Genomic DNA, 19,940 nt, shown 5'->3' on the forward strand with positions numbered 1-19,940 from the left:
CACAATGATCAAACACCCATCCTCCACCAGTGCACATTCCGCACCACCAATATCCTGAGTGTACCCTCCCTTTCCCACCCTCCCCCTGCCTCTATGGCAGATAATATTCCCCATATTCTCTCTCTACTTTTGACATTGCCTGATCTTCCTATGTTGAACTATTCTTTCATTTTGGGGATGAATCCCATTTGATCACGGCATATGATCTTTTTGATATGTTGCTGGATTCAGTTTGCTAAGATTTTGTTGAGAATTTTTGCATCGGTGTTTATCAAGGAAATTGATTAGAATATTTTTAGTAATATCTATCTGCTTTGGTTATTAGTATAATGTTGGCTTCATACAATTTGTTAGAAAGAATCCCTGTTTCTTCCTTACTTTGGAGGAACTTGAGGAGTCTTCTTTGAAGGTTCTATAGAACCATTTGTGAATCGATCTGGGCCAGGGCTTTCGTTCTTGGGGAGATTTTTAATTACTGTTTCAATTTCCTTACTTGTGATCTGCCTGTTCATATTTTCTATTTCCTCCCTGCTCAGTTTTGGGAGATTGTATGATGCTAGGAATCTGTTCATTTCTTTTTGGTTTTCCAGTTAGCGTAAAGTTGTTCATAATAAACTCTCATGATACTTTGATATTCTGATAGGTCTGCTGTAATCTTTCCCCTTTCACCTCTGATGTAATTTATTTGGGTATTTTCTCTTTTTTACTTTGGGCATTTTCTCATGAGTCTAGCCAAGAGTTTTCCTTGTTAGTCTTTAGAATAAACAGCTTCTGGTTTCATTGGCTCTTTGTTATGTTTTCTTGATTTCTATTTTATCGATTTCTGCACTAATTTTATTCTTTTCTTCTGTCTACTTATTTTGGCATTCATTTGTTGCTCATTCTCTAGTTGTCTAAGATGGTTTTAAGTCATTGATTTGTGCTTTTGCTACTTTCCTAATGTAGGAAAACTCACAAATTTTTTAGGGGGGCAGTGGTGCTCAGGGTTTACTCTTGGCTCTGCAGTCAACACTTATGCCTGGTGGGGTTAGTGGATAATATGGGATGCCAGGGATAGAACCCAAATTGGCCACATGCAAGGCAAACACTCTACACATTGTATTTAATATTGCTCTAAGGTCAGTTGGTGTAACAATAAGTTATCATGCAGAGGTAATAAATACATCACAAATAGAATGAACCAGAAGACACAGTGACTATATGAGTCAGTAGCCCAAATTTCCATTTATCCACCACATTTTATCAGCATCTTTTTTACACTCATTTCAACTCACACTCATGGAATAATAGAGGATCTCTTAGTATAAGTTACCAAAGGAGGGAAATTCCTGAGCTAGATTCATAGGTAGACCACTACCATGCATGGGTTTGAGCTGAAAATGAATGAATGACCTCACTCTTGATTGCCTTGAATTAGAGTGGTAAGTAACAACTGTGACTGGCCATTCCAGCTCAAACTATCTTTGGACCTGCATCTTAGCTCTTCCCTCTTTTACTATTCTGGATCCGTTATTTTTTTTTCATTTGTATTGATTCAAAGACAAATTCTTAGTTAATTAACATTGTGCTTACTAATACAATGCTAAAGTCTTCTTATCACAATGGTGCCCTTTTTACTTTTTTTATGAGGTATCAGTGATCAAACTTAGGGCCTTAAACTTTGAGGCAAGTGATCTACCAGTCACATCCCCAGCTATTTACCATTTTTAATTGGTTTGTTTTACTTCTTAGCTTGTAAGACGTTTTTCTCTATTAGAAGCATTGCCCTTTTTGATGTGTGCTGCTGATGTATTCTTCTAGTTTCTTTTCCTTTACAATTTGCTTACAGTATCTTTTGCACAAGAAGTAATTTTATTATTGGAAGAGGTCACACCCAACAGTGCTCAGGGGCTGCTCTTGGTTCTGTGCTCAAGGGTTACCCCTGGCAGTTGTCAGTGGCTACTCCTGGATCTGTGCTCAGAGGACCTTGCAGTGCTGCAGTTTAAGCTGTGCTTCTTGCATGAAAATTATCTACTCAGCCAATTGAGCTATTTTTCTTTCTCCAGTTTTCCTTTAAAAAAAATTCTGTGAATCTAACCCTATATCAACCAAAAGCAAATGACTTTGACGTCCAGGCTTTAGGCTGAAAATGTAACCATGACCTATTATTAAGAGAGAAAACAAATGACAATATAATATGCAGAGAAGCATTTATAAAGGCCTTTGATTTTAGAACTCCCTAAATTAGAACTCCCTGATTCAACACTCAAGGACATTCTATGATCAATTCATTTGAATTTAAAATATCACTCCTTTTATTAAATAAGGGAGGAGGAACTCTGCGCATGTACAGTGTCAATGTGTATTTGTCTGTACAAAATACGTGAGCATAGTAAAAAGTATGTTAGGTGTCACATCAGATTAATTTTGAATTTTCCAAGTAGATGGAGCTAGAACAAATGGGAAGAGTGTGTGTTTTTTCATATTCTTTTCTTATAATGTGATTACTTATAACATTTTTAAAATACCATAAAAATTTAAGCCATTTTCAAATTATCTGTTTTGGTTTTAAGAGAATAGGAAGAAGAAAAATTAGTATCCAGAATTGTCTTAAAGACTCAATCTCATTTGAAAACTACAGGAGGGCATCTGGAATTTCCTCTCTACTGAGATAGATAACGTTGGCCAGTGGTGAGGAAGATTTACATCTATGTGATCCTGAAATGGTTAACAGAGTTTCTATGTCGTTAAAATTTTGGTTCACACCAAAAATAGTTTATACAGGTTGTATAACAGCTGCTGTTGCAATTATGTCTAATGGAAGGTTTTGATTCACACCAAAAACACTTACATGTGTTTGGAGTGGCTAAAACCCCTGGTTTCCTAGGAACTAACTATACAAATTTCCCCTGGGGACTCTGAAATCATCCTTCTTACTTTTGCCTGGTTCACTGCCTTAGAAACATTCAAAACAGATTGCTGATTTGCTTCTAGGCACTGGTCTTTTGAGACTTGCTTGTCCCTTTTATTTAGAAAAAATGTTTTTCTTATTATACAAGTAATTACATGCTTACTGTATAAAATTTGAAAAAGACAGAAAAGTATAAAAAGAAACAGAAGATCACTTGTAAATCTACTACTCAGAAACAATCATTATTAACTTTTTCATATTTCTTCCAAGTTTATTTCTATGCACTTTTTATATACTTGAACTTATACTGAGTGTATAATTTCATAAATATAACTTTTATCACATAATGTGATAAAATAATCAATTTTCATCAAACCATGTTTTTATAAGATTCTATTTGATATCAATGCTCTGATTTACTTTACTATTACTCATTTATTAAACATTTAATTTGCTTCCATTGTTTTGAAATTTTTGGTAATGTGAAACTGTATCTTTAGGAATAACTCTCTGTATTAGAAACCATTGCCTGTTTTAGCTACATTCCAGTAAGAGATTTATACCTTTTAACCTTGTTGCCATTACTATGAGTTCCAAGTTATCTTAAGCACACCAAGAATGAGGCACTTTCTTGAAAATATTGGACAAGGAAATAAATAAAATCATGATTTCAGTGATAGAAAAGACAAATTACATTAAAAGTCCCGATATATAGAAATTTCCACAACAGTGACAAAAATGATATTCTTCATATTGAGCCGAAACTCCTATATGTCTATTTCTGCATTTTGTTCTTTGCTTTTATCTGAAGTGCTTAGTTAAAATTGTTTCTATGTTTGTTCTGGAAGAACTCTTTCAAAAGGAGAAGGGCCAAAGACACTTTGTCCAGTTGAGCTGTACATTGCTAGCTGAGTTAGTGCCATAAAAGAGATTTTGCTTGAACTGGAATAGATTCTTAAAAATCTTGTAGGCAATTTATTAGGAATCAAAACCCATGAGGTTTTGGAAAGACATAAATTTTCTCATTTTAATTCTACATCCCTTCAGAACTTTCTCAAAAAAAGATGATATTTATTTTAAAATACTCCAGAAAAAATTGCAACTGTGTAAAAAATAATAAAAGTGAGTATTTACATGCATGAGTATATGTGTGTGTGTGAGAGAGAGAATACTGTCTGCACTTCAGTTAATGACCAGCACATCGTTCACACCTTGCATAAGGAAATGGTAGATGAATATATTTGACTTAGTATTTGTCAGGGGCCAGTCAGCTTCACTGCACAAAAAAAGATGTTCCAGAGACATAGACAAAGTGTGGCCTTTGAATTGTCTGTAACACATAGACACTTTTTGATATCTATTACATCAGAATAACCAGTTATTCCACCAGTTTTTCTAGGTTCCTATCCCAGAATCTCTCATATGATATGATGATATATTTCTATTTTGTTCTTTCCTTTTAGGTTGCTGGTATTTTTAGAGTGAAGATTGTGTCTTTTCAGTTTTTGCTTTATAAAATTTGGTACAATCTTTGGAATGGTTAGGAGTCATAAATGTTTGATAAATGAACAAAGGTATAAATATACAAAATTACTGGAATTGAAGTATGTAAATTGTGGTTTAACATATCTGGTTTATATTTATTAATTATTACAGTCTCCAGAAAGTTACTTTACCCATATGAATCTTAGCTCCAAATGTTAATGACAATGCCAACTTTTTCGCTTCACAGTGTTATTGAAAGAATCACAGTAAACTTAAAGTAGTGCATGCAAAGTTATTTTAGAAACCAAAGGAAAGTTTTCCTGAATACATGATGCTTATGGCTCCAACCATTGTGTAATTGTGAGACTAAAATTAGGGGCTATATAAAAATATTTTACAAGGAAAATATTAAAAGGAAAATATATTTCTTGGTACAAAGTAACTGCTCCAGAACTATACAAAGAAAGATTATTCTCTTGTATATGAAAAGGTTTGAGCAGCTGAGGATAGTGTGGCTAGATAGGAGCTAGCAATATTGACTGTATCATATGCACCTTAAAAATGATCCCTTGACCTGTTTAATACTGTAGGGTACAATTTGAAACTGCATCCACACTTCAAACTGGTTCCCTTATTAGGCCTAAGAGTGGCACATCCACAAGTGTATATGTCACATGTGTATATTTAGGTGTGTTTTGTTCGTGTATTATGCCTGAGGATGAATCTAAATGATAGACTTATTTCCACATTTGTTTGTATTTTTATGTCCATATGTTCATATGTGTGTATATACATGTTATGTGCATTTTTGTACTTACAATTGTGTGTTTGATGAGTTCGTGTATGTCAGTGTGTTTATTTGTGTAAGTATGTTTATGTTCATTGGAGATGATCACCTTGAACTGAGTAGACAGGCAAGCAGATATGGCAAGGTTGGAGTTGGTAGTGGGGCATTAGTGTGGAAGTCATGTGTGGCTAACACAGAATCCTCCTGACTAGGTGGTACTAGCTGAAGTAGTAGTAGTTATGACACAGAGGACAAGGGATATAATATTTGGAAGTCAGGCACTTTGGATAGAAAGAGGGGAAGTTGCAGTTTGGAGTGGATCTTGGGTGCAGAAATAGGCCTTATCCTGGGACTTCTAAACTGATGGATCTATGGGGGGGTCACAGGTCACATCTGTAACAATTTTCAAATTTCCACTAATTCTAAAAATAGTACAATAACCTGGAAAATGCTAATGAAATTGGATTTGACATTGTGATGGTGTAAATTATATTTCACTTTCATGGAATACAGTGCTGAAATGTAAAGGCAAACTCACTGGAAAAATAAATTTAACCCTGGATAATTAAAAATGTAACTTCAGGAACTATATAATTAAACAGCCCCACTCTCCCATCTTGTAAATTCATCTATAGACGATTTTTACCATGTTCTTTATATTTCAGAACCTGAAAACGTTATTTACTTATTCATTCATTGTTTTGCTCTGTTTTGTGTTTGGGCACACATCCAGCAGTGCTTTGTAGCTCCTACTGGCCTTTGCTCAAGGATACTCCTGTTTGTGTTCAGGGAAGCTTGTGGTACCAGAGATCAAACCAAGGCCTCCTGAAAGCAAAGTATGCAAAGCATGTAAGGCTGTTGAGTTATCTCTCTGACCCTGAAAGTCTAATTTAAAAGCTAGATATATTACTGAATTTTAGAGTCGTAAATATATTCTTATTTAATTTAAATTATAAATGACAAGAGAAACATGACAAAGAATGCTAGTGAGAATTAATGACCTAAGAATCTTATGCTTGGATTTTCTTTTTGTCTGGTTTTAGTTGGAAGGTGAAAAAGTTGTTGGTGTAAGATTCCCTTTAAATTTTCTTTTTAATGTCTGAAATCTAACATCCAAGATAATTTGTATTGGAACAAAAACGTAAACAGAGGGAGGTAATTGTGATAAGTGAAAGCCTTTCCTGCCCCATCCATTAGCATGTCTTCCTTCAGAGAACAGAGATTAACAGAAAGTAGTTCTGTCTAGCTGATGTCAGCACTAATCAAAGTAATCATTCTTTCTCTTGTCAGGACTCATCTAGCTAGTTGTGGTAAAAAGGGAGGATTTGCTCTTAGGGGTCATAGCTTTGAGGAGTCAAGCTAATGTTATGGTTAGTTGAATATAGATTCAATTGTGCTTATTTCTTATTCCCATCGTAGATGCCATATGGAAAGTTCCCTCTCATCTTATTACAAGCGCAGTTATATTGACCCCCAGAAAATATCAATCTCTCAGAACTGTAATAAATTGGACAGCAAAGGCTAAATACACTAGACATACAAGAATATTCAAAGTAGCACCGCTTTGCAACAAACAAAAACCAGAAATACAGGAAAGTCAGACAGTAGAAGTGAGCTAACTACAGTTCTCTGCCACAGGTGTATGATAGATGAATCTCATAAATAATGCATAGTGAAAAAAGGTAGTCACAAAATGGTATGTATAATTACAAGCATATAAAGTTTTAATATCTTTAAAGCAAATTTGTGTTGTTTAGGAAAATTGTATGAAAGATAATCATAAATATAATTAAAGAAACAATTATCAAAATTACCATGATAGGTACTGCTTCTGGAATATACAGAGCAGTAATATTAATGTTGCAGGGAATGGGGACAGGAGGAGTGAAAGGATAAGCACTCTCAAGATGTTCTAAGATGGATAGTGCATGAGCTATAATTATTTCTTTTAACTATTCTTTTATGAATGTTTCTGTTTCCTTAATTAAATCAAAAGTAGAGTTACAAGCTTTGTTTGAGGATAGGGAAGGAATTGCTGAAAATTTGAGACAAGGAAGATGGCAAGAAAGAGACATAAACTGTAGAAAGGGAAATACAGTGGTTATTCTTTTATTGTTTTAAGAAATCACTTTAGTTGTAATATATGATGTTTTTCATCTCACATATATCATTATTTTGCTAAATTCAATATATTTCATTAATGGAGAAGATTATATGTAGTTATCCCCAACACTTAAACTGCAGTATTATTTAATGTATGCAAAAGAATTTTAATGAATTGTTAAAATGTAATGCCTTGTTAAAACAATTAAAATAAGTCATGATATACTAATTATTTCACTTGGAGCCTTAGAAACATGGGTATAATTTAATTTAGACAAACATACATAGAGCTTAATCACAGGTTTATGGTGAATGTTTATTATTTTCTTTTAAACTTTTTATACAAAGCATCTTTAGGGCTAAACCCTAGATTTCTAACTATTTAAACAGATATGGTATTGCTTCCTCTTTGTTTTATTATCTCACTCTTAAAAGTCATTTTATTTTTTAAAATTTAAAAAAAAAATTAATTAATGAGTCACCGGGTGGGTACAGTTACATAGTTTCTGTGCTTCTGTTACAGTCATACAATACTCGAGTACCCATTCCTCCACCAGATTCCATTCTCACCCACCGATGGCCCCAGGATCCCTCCCACTCCCCCATCCTGTTCCCCTCACCTCACCCTGCCCCTGTGACAGGGCATTCCCTTTTGTTCTCTCTCTCTCCTTTAAAAGCCATTTTAAAATGTCATATATATATATATATATATATATATATATATATATATATATACACACGATCCACATTAACATCACAACACATACAAAAAGTAACTTTTTTAAGATGCCAGAAAAAAGTAGCATTTTTTCCCAATTGTTATTTTGGTACCATGGCTTCTAATACTGCTTTTTCAATAGGTGTGTGTGCATGTGTGTATGTGTGGGGGGCAAACGTGATGGTGCACAGGGGTTATTCCTGCCACTGTGCTCAAGAGTAACTCATGAAGATGTTTAGGGAGCCGTATACAATGCCTAGGATGGAACCAGAATCACCCGTGTGCAATGTAAGCAACTTATTTCCTGTATTATCTCCCCAGTCCCCTACAATGTTGATGTCAATAATAGACAATGTTCCAACATCATACCCATTACCAGAGTGTCAGTTTCTGTACATTTATGTCTCAAGGTCACAACCCAGCCCCCAATCCCTTGTCAAACTCAGTTCTGTAGGCTGAGAAAGTTACATTCTTAAATGTCACCAGAAACTTAGAGTCATTTTATTTTTTTTAATTTTTTTTTTAAATTTATTTATTTTTAATTAGAGAATCACCGTGAGGGTACAGTTACAGATTTATACACTTTTGTGCTTATACTTCCCTCATACAAAGTTTGGAACCCATCCCTTCACCAGTGCCCATTCTCCACCACCCGTAAACCCAGTGTCCCTCCCACCCTCCCCAATCCCATCTCCCCCCCACCCCACCCTGCCACTGTGGCAAGGCATTCCCTTCTGTTTTCTCTCCTTAGAGTCATTTTAAATGGAAACAGTTGGTCTCCATAATCTTATACTAACCGCTCTGAGATCTACAATTTACAAAAGCAATTATCTAAATTATAAATCAAATACTTGTAAAACAATAGTTGTAAAACAATCTTCATAATATAATTTCATAGTTCCAAGTACCTACTTACATAGTATCACTGTATCACTGTCATCTCGTTGCTCATCGATTTGCTCAAGTAGGCACCAGTAACATCTCCATTGTGAGACTTGTTACTGTTTTTGGCATATCGGATACACCAGGATAGCTTGCCAGGCTTTGCCATGTGGGCGAGATACTCTCGGTAACTTGCCTGGCTCTCCGAGAGGGTCGGAGGAATCAAACCAGGGTCGGCCACGTGCAAGGCAGACGCCCTACCCGCTGTGTTATATAGGCAAATAGAGAAAATTCAAACAATTACCAGAACACAACTCAGCTTGTGCTATCTGCTCTCTCAGTTGTAGGCTTGCTACTGAATATTAATATAAAGGTAACTGAAAGGTATACATGAGGACAGACTAAGAATCTCCGAAAATTTTCTTCTCCACAAAAAATCAGGGAGAATAGTATGAAAATGCTCTGAAAAGTATTTTTAGAAGTCCGAAAATTAGTCAAGACTTGAACAATCCAGGGAAAAATAGTTGATTTTCATTAAGAACAGCGAAGTTAGTGGCACTTTTACTTGCTCCATTCCTAGGCCCCTTTCCTCAGTACCATGGTAGGCATGGAAACCAACACTCCTACCACCTCAATGAAAACTAGAAGCTTAGTGGTCACTGGAGGACACAAGTGGTTTATGAAGTGCCTCTAAAGTTCCATTGCCCGGACAACTGTCATCATTTGCTCTGTCAGAATGTTTCCTGCGCTGTAAGCACTCACAAGGCTTCCCTTCATTGAGCTTAATTCTCAGCTCACCCTATGGGGAAGCTGGGGAAAGCTCTCTCCCTGGCAGCTGTGTCAAAAACAATCAGTGGCTATTGTTTAACCTACCAGTTGCCTGAGGCAGTGACAACAGTTGGGCAAACAAAGAGCAGTCCAAAACCTTAAAGCCAAAGTTGAAAAATGGTATGTTGAAGGGATTTTTGGAGAGTGCCCAACCTATTCCTGTGAATCAAGAAACCCATGCATGTGTGCGGGATGGCGTTGAATGCTTAGGCCCGTGGACACGTTCAAGAAAGACCTCAGACTGATATGCTACCACTTCTGATGGCCGTAAGGATCAGCATAGAATAAAAGGGGAAGCCTGTAACACAGCTGCCCATTTCTTGTTGGAGTGGCCACAGTTTGCTTCAACATGGACATTAAAGTCCTACGAAAAAGACTGAGAAATGTATTGGTTCCATTAAAAGAAATCGTTAATCACTGATTACCAAGTTAACTGAGCAGAGACTTTAGCATCTGTATACAAGAAAAAATGCAAACTGTACAGAATAGTTCAGAAAAATCACAGAATAAGTAAAGGAAATGATAAATCCTGTGGAGGGAGGTACCTGATTTCCAGAATTGCCACATTATTCAAAATGTTCAACTGTAACTAATTAAAAAGGCATCATCCGTTTATATATAATATATTAATATAGAAATATATTATATTGTATATATTTATGCATAATTATAAATAATATATATAAATAGGGGGGATCCAGAGAAAGAAAAGCAGATGGAGAATCAGAGGAGAATGGAGGGGAGATTGGAATAAACTGCAATTGATACCAACCAGCCTGGCCCTCGTTCCTTCTTTCACCTGCCCATTGCCATTGGCCTCCCTCGGGTGGGGGAAGTGGACACCACCGAACATGGACGGTGAGAGAGATAGAGCGCTGCTGCCCTTTAGTATATACACATGGGATGTTAGGAACCGAATTCGGGTTGGCCGCGAATTCATACCTACCCTTTGTACTATCACTCCAGCCTCCAACAATGAACTCTTACAATAATTCTGAATTCAGTAGTTTTTCTCAATTGACTTATTTTTATTTACATATGATATTTCTGATATTTGATGTTGTTATCATGTGTTTTCCTGACTTTTATGAATCAATACATTATATATTTTTAATACATTATATTTTTAAGGAAATCTAAATTTTATTTAATAAAATTAATATCTTTATCTTTTTCTCTTCAGAACACGACTTTGAGGCTATGATTTTCTCACATTCTCAGTTTTGACATATTGTTCATATTCTATTCTTGACTTGACTTGACAACATAGGCTGGGGATGGATGTATCGCAGTGGTAAAGCAGTTGCCTCACATGTATGAGGTCCTGGATTCAATCCCTGGCACAGCAAAAATAAACAGCAAGACCCCTAGAGCATCATGTGTAATAACAGCACTGACATGGAAGTAACAATCCTGCCACCACAATGTGTTCCCCCCAATGAAAAACAAATCAAAACCTAATAACATATGGCCAGCGAGATAGTGCAGGGGTTGCAGCCAGCCCCAGTTCAATCCCAGCACAACATATGGAGTGAATCATGAGCACAGAGCCAGGAGTAATCTCTGAGAACAGAGACTGGATTATGGATTAAGCCCTGAGCACCAGCAGTGTGGCTCCACTTAAACGCCCCCAAAATTATAGCAGAAGAAACTTTCTCAAATTGATTGTTCTGAGCAGTCAGAGTGATAGCACTGGCAGGGCACGTGCCTTACACATGGCCTACCTGGCTTCAATTCCTGGCATCCGACATGGTCCCCGGAATCCCCCCAGGAAAGATCCCTGAAGAGAGTCAGGAGTAAGTCCTGAGCATCACTGGGTATGACCCCTCCCCCCCCAAAAATGAAATTGATTGCAGTGATATGAATAATACAACAAACAAAATTCCGTAAACACAACCCTCCACTGGATCAGGTTTTTCTGGGAAACCCTAAATCAAGTCAGAACATTAGTGTGGCCATGGGGGCTTTTTGCAACTATTTCTGCCTGTGAGATGCTTCGCTGTGCCAGGAATGATAAGAAACACTGGCTGAAGACGGGTCTAGGGCCTTTCAAAATGCATTTCTTCTTGTCATTGTGAGAGAGTAAGCTAGAGAACCATACTACGGAAGTAGGATGTAGCCCCTGTCATAGCACTGTAGAAACCAGTCAGTTATTTATTAATTCCAAGAGCTGTAAGGACTTGTGGCTTTACTGGACAAGCCCAGCCATTTGGCAGGCAAAATACAACCAGCCCAACTTTACCAGAGGGGCTGAGGCCCAGGAGACAGTAACTTGCCAAAGTTAGCTGTGTGCTATGGTGTTGAGTGCCAGGGTTCAACAGAGTGCAGTCTGAGCTAGGATTTGGCTCTTGGTTCTCTGCCAGCTTCTTGGGGAGAATAGATGCTTTTAAACAGTTCAGTTAAAATGCTCCCCAGGTGAGGAGCCCTGGAGGAAATGAGCAGAAACTTTCAGGCCAAAATGGATGAGAATAAAGGGAAGAAAAGAGTCTTTTTGGTTGTAGCAAGGAGAACTCTGTATCTGAGAGACCTCAGTGACAATCTAGCCATATTAATTTAGGAATGCCATATTTTTCTGGGGTGACATTCTCACAGGACAAAGAAACAGGCTGTAAGAATTTGATTAGTTTTTTTTTCTCAAAAATCTTTCAGGGAACTCTTGGGTATTAATATGGCCTAAAGTATTTCCTACAAAATCTATATATCTGAAATGTGGGTATGTATATGGAGATATAAAGTGGCAGTAAAGGTTGAAAGCAGGAATAAAGATGATGTTTTATTTCGATAGGAATGGCGTCTGTAAAAAGTCAGCAGATCTCTCTCTCTCTCTCTCTCTCGCTCTCTGTCCCTGTCCTCTCCTTTCTTCCCTCCCCTTCAACGCCCTGCCCTTTCTAAGTTCACTCAGAGAAAAGGCCTTGTGAGGCCACAATGAGAATGTAGCCATCTGTAAACTAGGCAGAGTGTCTTGGTCCAAAGCCAACCTTGACTGCACCTCGTTCTTGGACTTCTAGTTTGCAGAAGTCTAAGAAAATTCAGTTTGGTTGTTTAAGCCATCCAATCTGTGGGATTTTATTATGGCAATCTTAGTTAACTAATTCAGGTATAGTGGAAGTGTAATCAATTTATAACATGTTGTTTAAATTAACATTTTATTTTTTATTTTTATTTTATTTTATTTTATTTTTGCTTTTTGGGTCACATCTGGCGATGCACAGGAGTTACTCCTGGCTCTGCACTCAGGAATTACTCCTGGAGGTGCTCAGGGGACCATATGGGATGCTGGGATTCAAACCTGGGTCGGCCGCATGCAAGGCAAATGCCCTACCCTCTGTACTATCGCTTCAGCCCCTTAACTTAACATTTTAAAGGTTTAGGTTAATACTTACTAAAAAGCCATGGATACATTTGTATATGTTATATGACAAATGTGTTGGCGACTACTGATTTTTATTAAATTATGCTGCAGATAAGTGCATTTTTTAAAGACCTTTGAAATAGTCCCTTTTTCAATCATCTTAAATGAAACATATAAAGCTATTTCAGTGAATGAGTCACTAAGCCTAGATTTAGGGAAATGGAATATTGACCTTGCCTCTGTGTGAATCAGTATTTTCTCAGTACTGTACAGCCAAATACAAAAATAAACGCACCTGAAAAAAAGCCATAATAATATAACAATAATAATAGAGCAATGTCACCAGTAAGAATAGTTAGGTCATAAAATATTAATGAAATGAACCCATCAATATGCATTTTATCACAATCCAGAAGAATTTACAAAAGGATTTTGAGATATACTAACTGAGATAATCATTGAATACTGTGAATATGTAATTTAATTTTCTTATTTTCCTTTTTCATATTTTTTAGCTTTACTGGAATGCCTGCTCCTATAACTACAAAAGGTTATACAACCTTTAAAAAGATAATTGGAAAAAGCATGTATAAAATTTATGTCACAATAAAAGGGCTAGTATTACAAATACATGAAGAACTTTTTTAAATAGATGAATAAAAGACAAAAGATTCAATGAAAATTGCCTCAAAATACATTGATAGATGGTAAAGTGCCATCTAACCATTAAAATATACTCAACTTTACTCATATGATAGATGAATTTGTGCATTTTTGTCCTTGTAAGAATTTTTAAAGAGAAGTTTTAGGTTTGCAGCAAAATTCAGGGGAAATTAGAGATATGCCATATACTTATGTTCCTATACATGTATAATCTTCCCCATTATCAACATCTGATATCAGAGTGATACAGTTAACTTAAATTGACAAATAACAATTGTCTGAAGTTTATAATACACATCATACTTAGTACTGTATATTCTACAAATTTGTCAAATTTTATGTGTTAGGGTTTTGGATTTTTGCCAATCTAGTAGGTGTGTAATGTGTAGTAGTATATCACTTGTTTTAATTGCATTTTTCTGATGACATTCTAGAGCATCTGCATCTTTTCACATGCTTCTTGTCATCTATTTATCTTCTTTGATGATGTGTCTTTTAATGACTTTGAGTTGTTTAATTGGGTTGTTCTGGCTTTTTGAGTCACACCTGGTGATGCACAGGGGTCACTCCTGGCTCTGCACTCAGGAATTACCCCTGGCGGTGCTCACGGGACCATATGGGATGCTGGGAATCGAACCCGGGTTGGCTGCGTGCAAAGCAAACGCCCTGCCCGCTGTGATATCGCTCCAGCCCCTAATTGGGTTGTTTTTCTATGTTTGGGTTTTAAAAGTTCTTTATGTGTTTGGGGAAAAAAACTTGATTATATAAATGTTTTAAAAGTATTTCCTCAAGTGTGTGGTCTGTTTTCTCATCTTATTTTTTGCAGTGCAGAAATTTTTCATTTTATTTTTTTCATTAGAATTTTTAATTTTAAGACAATTCAGGACTGGAGCTATAGCACAGTGGTAGGGCATTTGCCTTGCACAACGGCCAACCCAGCTTTGATTCCTCCATCCCTCTCCGAGAGCCGGGCAAGCTACCGAGAATATCCCGCCCGCACAGCAGAGCCTGGCAAGCTACCCATGGCATATTGGATATGCCAAAAACAGTAACAACAACTCTCACAATGGAGATGTTACTGTTGTCTGCTCAAGCAAATTGATGAACAACGGGACTACAGTGCTACAGTAGTACAATACAGTTTCGATTATTTTCTTCTATAGATCAGACCTATAGATCAGACCTATAGTTATAACACTATAACTATAGTGTTATAGTTAAAATGTTATTTCTACATTTAAAATCATCTAGGTTTTCTCCTATGTTTTGTTTTGCATTTTATTTTATTAATTCTATCATTTTATCTTCTGGATTTTTGCCACACCCAGTTGTGCTCATGGCTTACTCCTTGTTCTGTGCTCAGAAATCACTTATGATAGTGCTCAGGAGACCATATGCAGAGCTGGGGCTGGGTGTTGAACCTTGGTTGGTTGAAAGCAAAGCAAGCACTGCACTCACTGTATTATCTTTCTGTCCTCATTGATAATCATTTCACATTTAAATCTGTGATTATATTTAGTTAACTTTTGCCAAGAGTGTAAGTCCTGTGTCTAGATTATATTTTTTACCTGTTGATCTCCAATTATTCTGACATTTCGTTGAAAAAACTACATTTGTTCTATCACTTTGGCTTTGATCTTTTGTCAAAGTTCATTTGACTTATATTTATATCATTTATATTTGGTCTCTCTATTAAATTACAATGATATATTGTCCTATTTATTCACCAATATTACATTGTACTGTAATAATATTGGGGAGGGGTCTGCACATCTGGCCATACTTAGAGGCTATTCTTATATCAGTGTTCTTTTTCCCAGTAATGCTCAGGAAACTATGCAATACTAGGAATTGATCTCAGAACTTCTGCATACAAAGCAAGTGCGTGAGCCCATTAAGCCCTACCTGCTGTACTATCGTTTCAGCCCCTGTTTTGTTTTTCTAGCAAAGCTCTCCCACAAATTAATATCCATTGATGATTCTTCGTGACAAGGCTTTATGATGTTATATAAAAGATCTATAGATACTTATATTCGAAGCTTTGTACGTATTAAGTTAAATATAACTTATTAGTGATATCTTCAACTCTAATCTATTACTACATGATACAGATTATTTTAGAATCTTCTCTTTTCGCTTTTGTAATATACATCTGTAAATTTCCACTCTAGGAGTGAGGAAACTGCCTCCAAATTTTCTATATATTTAGTGAATTGTTAATTCCATTTAATGCATAATAGTTTTGAATTGTTAATCTATCCTTATTAGAAAAAAATATTCTCCTCCTGCTCCTCTTTCCCCCTCCTCCCCCTTCTGGTCCTCTTCCCCCTCCGCCTCTTCTTCCTTACACGGTATCCTCCTCCTCCTCCTCCTCCTCCTCCCCCTCCTCCTCCTCCTCCTCCTCCTCCTCCTCCTTCCAACACTTCCAGCTGTGTTTTGGGATTACTCCTGGCTCTGCACTCAGGAATCACTGCTGGTAGGGCTCAGGGGACCATAAGGGATGCCAGGGATAGAATCTGGGTTAGCTGCATGCAAGGCAAGTACTCTTCTGGCTGTATGATAGCGTCTGGTCACAACTTATTTTCTTAAGTACAGTACTATGTTTAGTTCATTTTTCCTAGGTCTTGCAGACCCCTTAAGTTTGAAAATTACTGGATCAGCACCTTTTCCCTTCCACCTCTCAATGAAGTTTTTCCATACATTTGAAATACAGTTTAATTTTTTTTGTCACAGTAAGTAAGCATTCTTTATTGGAACTTCTTGAACTCCTAGATGACTTTTTAAGTTTTGCATACATTTAGTCTCACTCTTTGTGTTATAAACTAAATGTTTTGACAAGTGCATATCAAATCCAACATTACAGTATTATACAGAATAAATTCACCAGGGGTTGGGCAGATATCTCAATGGCTAAGAGTATGCTTTGCATGTTAATGGCAGGGGTTCAATCCCGAGCATCATATGCTCCTCCAAGCACTACAGAGAGCAAACCCAATCACAGAACTGATAATAAACCTTGAATATCTCTGGGGTGTCACCCAAACAAAAATCATATAAAGATGAGCAGAACAGATTTACTATCCTAAAAGACCCCTACAATCCACATATATATATCTTCCATTCCCCATGAATGCCAACCAACCAGTGATCATTCAACTATCTCAATAGTTTATCTTTTTCCTGAATATCCTAAACATGCAGATTGACTCTTTTAACTCAAAAATATGCACTTAAATTTCTTCCATGTTTTAATCAGTTAGGCAGTTCATTAATTACTGAATAATATTATATCAATGAATATTAACAATTTGTTTACCCGCAAATCTTCTGAAGTGTATATTGGTTTCTTCCACTTACTGTCAATTATTAACAAAGCTGCTATAAAATTCATACACAGGGTTTTTTCCCTAGTTTTCAAATAGATTGAATAAATTATCTGGATGTACCACAGTTTGTAATGCATTCGCCTACTGAAAGAAATATTGGTTGCTTCCAAGTTTCAGCAAATAGAAATAAATTTGCTATATTCAGGTTTTCATTTGAACATATGTTTCAACTCCTTTGGGTGTATACCAAGTGACATTACTGCTGGATATGATATAAGAGAGCTTTTAATTTTATAAGAAACTGCCAAGTTGTCCTCCAAATTGAGTGTACCACTTTGCATTTCCACCATCAGTGAATGAGTTCTTGTTGATTCACATCCTAACTAGTATTTGGTGATATATTTTTTATTTTTTAAAAAAGTGTATGTTAAGTAGATTTCGAAGGCCAAGGAAATTTCTCAAAACTATTGCATTTTTGCTTTGAAGTTTTTCTCAGTCTTATAATGCTCAGGAAAGAAAATTTGTGGCGTGATAGTACAGAAAGTAGGGAATTTGCCATGCATGCAGCTGATCTAGGTTTGTTCCTTAGCATTCCATTGGGACCCCTGAGCCCCGCCCAGAGTAGTAAGTAAGTAGTAAGTCTTGAGTATCTCTGAGTATGGTGCAGAAATAAAAATCCTAAGTCTGTGTCACTGTATCACTGTCATTCCATTGCTCATCGATCTGCTTGAGCGGGCACCAGTAATGTCTCCATTGTGAGACTTATTGTTACTGATTTTGGCATATCGGATACGCCATGGGTAGCTTGTTAGGCTCTGCCTCGGGAGAGATACTCTCGGTAGCTTTCCGGACTCTCAGAGAGGGGTGGAGGAATCGAACCCGGGTCTTCCGCGTGCAAGGCAAACACCCTACCCGCTGTGCTATCAATTCAGCCCTTTCTAAGGCTATTAATCTTTAACTCATTGTAAGTTACATTAAAATCCTTAATGATTTATTGATTTTAAAATCCTGTAAAGCAACATTCAAATGAATAAAATGTTTATCAGTACCCATTGATTTGAGTCAAAAGACACTACAAAATGAAAAGAAAAAGACAAACTGAAGATTTATAAAATCATAGAATGGATTTGAAACGGAATATATAGTGAAAACAAATCAACATGACAAACAGCACAATAGGAAATAGGCCATGAACATAATTTGGTACTTCATAAAAGAAGATGATCAAGTGGACGTGAAGACAGGGCCAAAATGTAGCTTAATGGAGTGCAAGCATTGCATGTTTGAGGCCATGATTTTGATTCCCAGCACTGAAAAAAAAGTATAATATAAAACACTCAATTTTGCTTATTTTACTGCTATAATTGAAAAGTATCGTGCTCTGACAAAGTCAAGAGTGTTGACAATGATGGGAAGTAGAAGTTTGCATTCTTCTTGTAGAAGTGCAAATTGGCTAAACCCGATAAGCATTTTCTAATGCTCAGCAAATACACTTGTAAGTATTTTCCCTAGAACAGTTTTTTCTCAACCAGGAACCATATGGCCATATCCACCTGTAGATACCCCAAGAATACTCCAAGAGGACCAGAGGTGAAAATAACATAAATGGGATGCACAGCAAGAGACTAGTGGACCAACTGGTAAGATAAGGGTCCACAGGAAGGAAAGTAGGTCAGAATTGGATCATCGTCAGAGAAATATTGAAAACACTGCTCTAGAGAGTATAATATCTAGACTATATCATTTCTAAGGAAATTCTTTTTGATGTTCATTGAAGCACTACCTTTAATAGTTGTGGGGGCTACACTTAGTGACGTTCAGCAGCCACTGTGCCATACCTAGAGATGCTAGGGAGCCAGCAGTGCTGTGGTGCTGAACCTTGGGCCTAGAACACACAAGTCTATATTGCTATATTGCTTGATCCACATGTCTAATACTGCAACCCTAATTAAAAATAAAGAACATAAAGTGTTAATCAACAGCCAACAATAAATTGGGTAAGTAATTTGTAGCATAGAGAATTGTACTTGAGTCAAATTGGTTGAATTAATCTAGATGTATCATAATGAACAAATCTCCAAAATATGCTGAGTAGCATTTTGAAAGGATATGTGTTGAGATATATATATATATATATCCTTTCACATATACCTGTGAAAGGATATGTGTCGCACTATATCATTTAAGAAAATTAAACACACAGACAACAACAGCTACAATGCTATAAATAAATGCTTGTGTTCTCTCAAAATTTCTATGTTGAAACCCAACCTCCAATGTGATAGTATTTTGAGGTAAGGCTTTAGAAGATAATTAGGTTGTGAGGGCAGAACTATCATGAATGACATTAATACCCTTGGAAAAGAGGCTCCAGGGTAGTTCTTATGAAGTTACAGAAAGGATAAGACTGTCTATGAAGAAGGAATTAGGCTCTAACCAGACACTGAATCTTACTCCTTCTTGATCTTAAATTTCCCAACTTCTAGAGTTATGGGAAATAATTTCTGTTGTTTAGTAGCCATCCATTTGATGGTAATTTTGATAGCAACTGAATGGACTGATAGAGATAGTATATACATACACTATATGAGCACATAAAGTTTTATGGATACATAAATTATATGAGCGTAAAAAATGTCTATAGCAAGTCTGAACACAAACTTCAAGATGATGACTACCTCTGGGAAAGGTTGAAAGGGGAAGAGAATAAGGATAAAGGCTATGTTTTTGTTTTGCGGACATACCTGGTTATTCTCAGGGCTTAGTCCTGGATCTGTGTTCAGGGATCACTCTTGGTGGGCTTAAGGTCCCATATGTGGTGCTGGGAATCGAACCAGTGTCCGCTGCATGCTTGGAAAGTGAAGTTGCTGTACTAGTTGTCCAGACCCAAGGATAGAGTTTTAGCT

The sequence above is a fragment of the Sorex araneus genome, chromosome X (assembly GCF_027595985.1).
Source record: "Sorex araneus isolate mSorAra2 chromosome X, mSorAra2.pri, whole genome shotgun sequence".
NCBI classification, from domain to species: domain Eukaryota; kingdom Metazoa; phylum Chordata; class Mammalia; order Eulipotyphla; family Soricidae; genus Sorex; species Sorex araneus.